Genomic DNA, 4,932 nt, shown 5'->3' with positions numbered 1-4,932 from the left:
CCCACACCCCCTTCACCCTCTCGTCCCCACACTCCATCTCCCATGGAGCCACACAAAGGGGGGCTGAATTCACATCTGATTCCTCCAGACGCGCGCAGGAGCTGCGGCTTAGTCTGTCTGACCTACTTTCACTTTCTCTCCTACCCTATGTGGATTATTTATAGAAACAGGCTTGGCTCATCAGCCACTGTCTCCCGCCATCGATCCCAGTCCCGGGGTGGGGTAGGGGGATCCTTGCCTGGACACAGGACAGATAAGACAATTTCCTGCACTATCCTGGCCATACCTTACAGAACTAAGTTTAAGTAGTTTAGGAGTTCATTGCATTACAAAGGCAGGCAGTTATGTATTATTTTGGGACTGTATGCGACATCTCCGATGGAAATGATGATGATGATGATGATGATGATTTAGCTGGGAATTGGTCCTGCTTTGAGCAGGGGGTTGGACTAGATGACCTCTTGAGGTCCCTTCCAACTCTGATATTCTATGATTCTATGATTCTATAAACCCAGGGAAGGGTTATGGGTTTTGAGGGACCATTTGAAACTATGGGGCCTTTTAAAGTTAAGTACATTTCCCAGGAAATTTTTAGGGGGAGGGGTATGCAAATGTAACACCTCTGGTTATGCAGAACCTCAGCTGCTGGAAGCTGATCCCCAAGGAGAAACCCACTGCCTGTGAGTTACCTGGCTAGAAGTGGGGTGATCTCTGGAAAGCTTATTAGCAGGCGTGTTGGTTCTTTGCTGGGTTTTAAGAGGGTTTCCCTGTAATGCTTTTACCTTAAGAATCCATGTGCTTGCTAACAGCTGTGTGGTACCTTATACCCGTGGGAGACTGGGCTGTTTGTAGCTTCTGAGGAAGGAGAGCAAAGCAGGCCGACTGAGGCCAGTGGCATAGCCAGGTGGAGGCAACAGGGGGAGCGATAAAAAAAAAGGCGCCACCAGCTGCGGCGCTTTTACTCACCCGGTGGCGCTCCAGGTCTTCGGCGGCACTGAAGGATCCGCCACCGAAATGCCGCCGAAGACCCGGAGCGCCGCCCGGTGAGTAAAAGCGCTGTAACGGATGGCGCCTTTTTTTTTGATCGCTCCCCATTCTCTCCGGGTGAGTAAAAATTAAAAACGCGCCAAGAAATTGACAAGGCGCCACTTGTGCTCAGTGGGGGAGTGGCCGCTGCCATGCTCCCCCCAGCTACGCTACTGGCTGAAGCAGTCTGCGAGTTCCCCAGCAAGTCAGTGTAGGCAGGGAGCTGTGCAGCCTGGAAATCCCCCGGGCAGAGAGGAGAGAGATGCAGGTGTCCGCCCAAGAGAGGTGATGACTAGGAGCCAGAAGCTTAAGTGGTTTCCCTGGCTGGACCATGAGGGGCAAATACAGGGGCAGTTGCCCTGACCTGCGACACCCCCCCTCCCACTGTTCTTTCCTGGCATCATCCACACCAGATCAATGCCTTGGGAGGGGCGATCAGCCATTCTGCCTTCTTCTGGAGGTCAAGGAAGACTTGTGAGGCTCTGCTAATCAATTACATGAACTGGGGGCAGCCCCAGACATTGATGGAGGAATCTTCTCTGCACCACCAGCCTCTAATTCACTTGGCCCAACACCTATAATTTGTTCCCTTTTTGGGCCTGTCTCATCTTAGAGTCTTGTTCTTTCTCTTCAAGGCCTTGGGCCTGGGCCCAGGACCCCTAGAGCCGAAAGCTCTGGGATGGGGATTGTGGCTGACAGCCCCACTCCTCCAGTCCCATGGCACTTTCTGTCACCCAGGTGAGGCTCATCTGTGAGAGAGACAGAACTGCTTTGGGGGCCCGTCCAAGATGGTGGAACTGCCTGCCACAGGATCTAAGGATCATCTTGAACTTCCCCATCTCCTGCTCCTAGTGCTATGTGCCCTTCTCTGACCAGCCTTCTCCACTATAAACACAGTACAGCACAGAAATATAAAAACAGACCCTACCAAAACCAACACCTCCACTGCACACACAGCTCTCCTCCCTGGTGAGAGAATGAACCCCAGGGGACAGATGGGAGTCACCTTGCTTATGGCATCAGGGTTGGCTTTAGGCCGATTCAGCCGATTCGGCTGAATTGGGCCCCGCGCCTAAGAGAGCCCCACAGCTGTCCACTCCGCCCCCAGCTCACTCTCCCCTCCTCCCCTCCCCTGAATGCTCCGCCCCCTGTTCCTCCCCCTCCCCTGCTTCCCGCGAATCAGATGTTCGCGGGAAGTCTGAAAAGAAGCAGGGGCAGGCGGTAGCAGCAACAGGTAAGCTGGGGGGGGGGGGCGCGAGGAGGGCTCCTGGGAGGCGCGGCGCGGCCCAGTCCGGCCCTGGCCGAGCGGCCCTGGCCTCGGCCCCAGCGGCTCTGGCTCCAGCCCAGCACGGGCCCCAGGGCACCGGCCCCGGCCGAGCGGCTCTGGCTCTGGCTCCGGCCCGGCTTGGGCCCCGGGGCGCCAGCCTGGCCCCGGCCGAGCGGCTCTGGCTCCGGCCCGGCTCGGGCCCCGGGGCAGCGGCCCCAGTTCCAGCCGAGCACCCCCAGCACAGCCCCACGGCTCCGGCCCCGGCCAAGCACCCCCGGCCCTGGCTCGGGCCCCGGGGCGCTGGCCCGGCCCCGGCCCGAACACCTCAGGCCCCGGCCCTGGCGGCTCTGGCTCAGGCCCCGGGGCGCCGGCCCCGGCCCCAGCCGAGCGGTGCTGGCCGAGCACCCCCGGCCCGGCTCCGGCCCCATGGCTCCGGCCCCGGCCGAGCACCCCCGGCCCCGGCTTGGGCCCTGGGGCGCTGGCCCGAGCGGCCCCGGCATGAGCCCCTCGGGCCCCGGTGGCTCTGGCTCGGGCCCCGGCGCGCCGGCTCGGCCCCGGGCCGAGCGACTCCAGCCCGGCCCCGGCAGCTCCGGCCCGGACCCAAACCCCGCGACCCCAGCCTGAGCGGGGCCCGATTCCTGGGGGCGGGGCTTGCTTGCTAAGGCCAGCCCTGTATGGCATGGACTGAAAAGTGCCCAAATGCTGTGGTAGTGAGGGCAGGTAGGAACGTACACAGTGCCTCTGCACCGGTCAGTTTCATTCCTTCGCCAGCAGGGGTAAGACGCCATCCTGCAGGTTCTCAGCACTGAGGCAGGACGAAGGGTTAACCGAGGCTCCAATCCCGCAGTTGAGTGTATGGACAGACCCCGGCACTAAGCCCCATTGATTTCCAGGGGGATCCCCCCATATAATCAATTGCAAGCTCTGGGAGTTCCATTGTAAGCTCTTTGGGGCAGACTCTGGCTCATTTCAGGTCTGTACAGAACGCAGGCACAAGGAGTCCTCGGTTGCAATCAATATCTCTGGGGGCTACTGTAATTAAAAGACCATTTAACAAGCAGCCAATTCAAATTTGGCCTCCAAAAAAGTAAGTTTTGGTGAAGCCCCCCAATGCTTTCTATAAACAAATCTTGAAATAGTCCAACTATTTTTAAACTAAGTCACACTTGAAACAGAGGAAGGGTCCCCCACCCTTCTTGCAGCTCAGAGAACCCTAGAGTGAAACGGACTATAAGCGGGAGTGATATTGATACCACTGAGATTTCCTTTGCTCAGCAGACAGACCTACCTATCTCAGGGGTTTATATGGATGCCCAGCTCCCTAGAGCACCTTCTATGCAAAAGCAATAGCGGGAACAGGGTAACATTTTCCACAGGGCTTATAGGTCTTTAGGAGGCTGCATGCCATTGACAGTAACTTGTAAATTGTGAACGGCAAACTGGATTTTTAGAATCCTCTCGTTCTAATAACCCTGAGGTTTTGCAGCCATTCCTTTCCAGCTCAGTGGCTTTTCAGCTGAGAGAGCCCCTTTAAAGACCCATGAACGCGTTTCTATTCATGTCAGTTTTGTCAGATGGCATGAATCTGGCATATGAAACTAATTGACTGGGTCTAATTACACAATAGACTAACACACTGACCTGCACCAGGATAAACACCAGAGGATAGCTGGCTAATGGAGATGTTTTCTTACCGCTAATCTTTTGTACCACCTTTCAAAGAACTGAGCGAAACCTTAAACTCCTTAATTCTTCTGGGAGGCAGGTACTATTCCCCTTTTTATGGGCAGGGAAACTGAGGCAGGAGCCATGACCTTGCCCACTGTTGCACAGGAAGTGGAAGAATTGAGAAGAGCAACAAGAGTCCTGACTCTCAGACTCCGCCCCCTCTAACCATTAGACCCCACTCCTCTCTCAGAGCTGGGAATAGAACCCAGGAATTCTGATTCTCAGGCCCCTGCTCTAACCACTAGATCCCACTCTCCATCCCAGAGCCAGGAATCCCAACTCCCATTCCTTACTCTGACCGCTACACTGCACTCTTGCTTATCACAATGCATCCAGTTCTCTTGTATCCGGTGCAGCAGCACGAGGTATTATTCGAATACCTGGGACAGGGATCAACCCCAGTACACAGAAAGGAAAATACATGAGAAGGTCGGATCACTTAGGACCACAGAACTGGTTAACAAAGCCATTCTCTGCGAAAGGGAAATCAGCGCCTGATTCAAAGCCCAGCAGGGCCCAGCACCAGGGCTCTAAGGACCTGTAATTAGGAGAGATCAGAGTTATCTGGAAGAGATCTGAGTCTCCTAATCAGAGGGCAGACTGCTCTTAAAGAGACATGACAAGTTTTAGGCCCAACTTTTGTGATTACAGAAACCTAATGCACACCAGCTTCCGAGTAGCAGTTTCCAACCTCATGCTTCATCTTAGAGCCTCTGGAAACTTTCAAACCAAGTTCAAGTTCTCGGTCCCCATCTTCAAGGCACTCCATGGCCTGCGCCAAGGGGGATCTAAATGAGCGTACGACTTTGGCAGAAAGATAATGGCTGACAACTCTACTTTCTTGGTAAAATGGCACCTACCACTATGGTGAAGTTCATCTGTGCAGGGTCTGGTTGTAGACTGTAGAACTA

Source organism: Chrysemys picta, chromosome 22 (assembly GCF_011386835.1).
Source record: "Chrysemys picta bellii isolate R12L10 chromosome 22, ASM1138683v2, whole genome shotgun sequence".
Lineage (NCBI taxonomy): Eukaryota > Metazoa > Chordata > Testudines > Emydidae > Chrysemys > Chrysemys picta.
This window is presented reverse-complemented; position numbering follows the sequence as displayed.